Source organism: Penaeus monodon, chromosome 19 (genome assembly GCF_015228065.2).
Source record: "Penaeus monodon isolate SGIC_2016 chromosome 19, NSTDA_Pmon_1, whole genome shotgun sequence".
Taxonomy (NCBI): Eukaryota; Metazoa; Arthropoda; class Malacostraca; order Decapoda; family Penaeidae; genus Penaeus; species Penaeus monodon.
The window spans coordinates 7,704,459-7,705,184 of NC_051404.1; positions in this window are offsets into that span (position 1 = coordinate 7,704,459).

The window sequence follows — 726 nt, forward strand, 5'->3', positions numbered from 1 at the left end:
CAAAACGCAGTGTAGTTTAGAAGCACAATAAATAAATATCCACAGTATGACTGAAGTAGCACGAGCCTATCACACCATAGCATAAATTGTTATTATAAAAAATAATGCTATAATTTTACAATATCTGCTACGGTAAATTTTTGTACCCTTACAACTGAGCAGAAAATAGGTGCTGAACCTCCCCTTCTTTTCTCAAAGTACAAAGCTTTTGAAACTTCTTTGACAGTATCTCCAGCCAAACTCTGAAACGAACTTCATGTCTCAAGACCATTTTCTCTTTTGCAGACTATATTATATTTTACCGTGATTTTGGAGACGCTGAACTTTATAACAGGGAACATATTATACAAAAACTATACACTGACCACCAAGAAAGGAGAGAATTAGGACGTTTTAATTATTCTACCATTCAACTTATTATAGGAGACATAACTACATTTAACATTTAATTGACTTTAAAAACTGATCTACTATTGGTATTTAACGATCCACGCATATTCCCCATATGTATCGATGTATCCTTTGCTATACTGCCACAGCAAGATACACAGGAACAGACAAGCATTCATACAGTTAATATAGTTCTGTTACAATAGGCTTAAAACTCTCGCAATATCATTCTGATAGCACACACAACCATTATAGAGCTTAGGCCTAATGAGGGTTAGACTATCAAATGGGTCTGGGAATATCCTAGGATTTCAGAAAATGTTTAAATATATATAC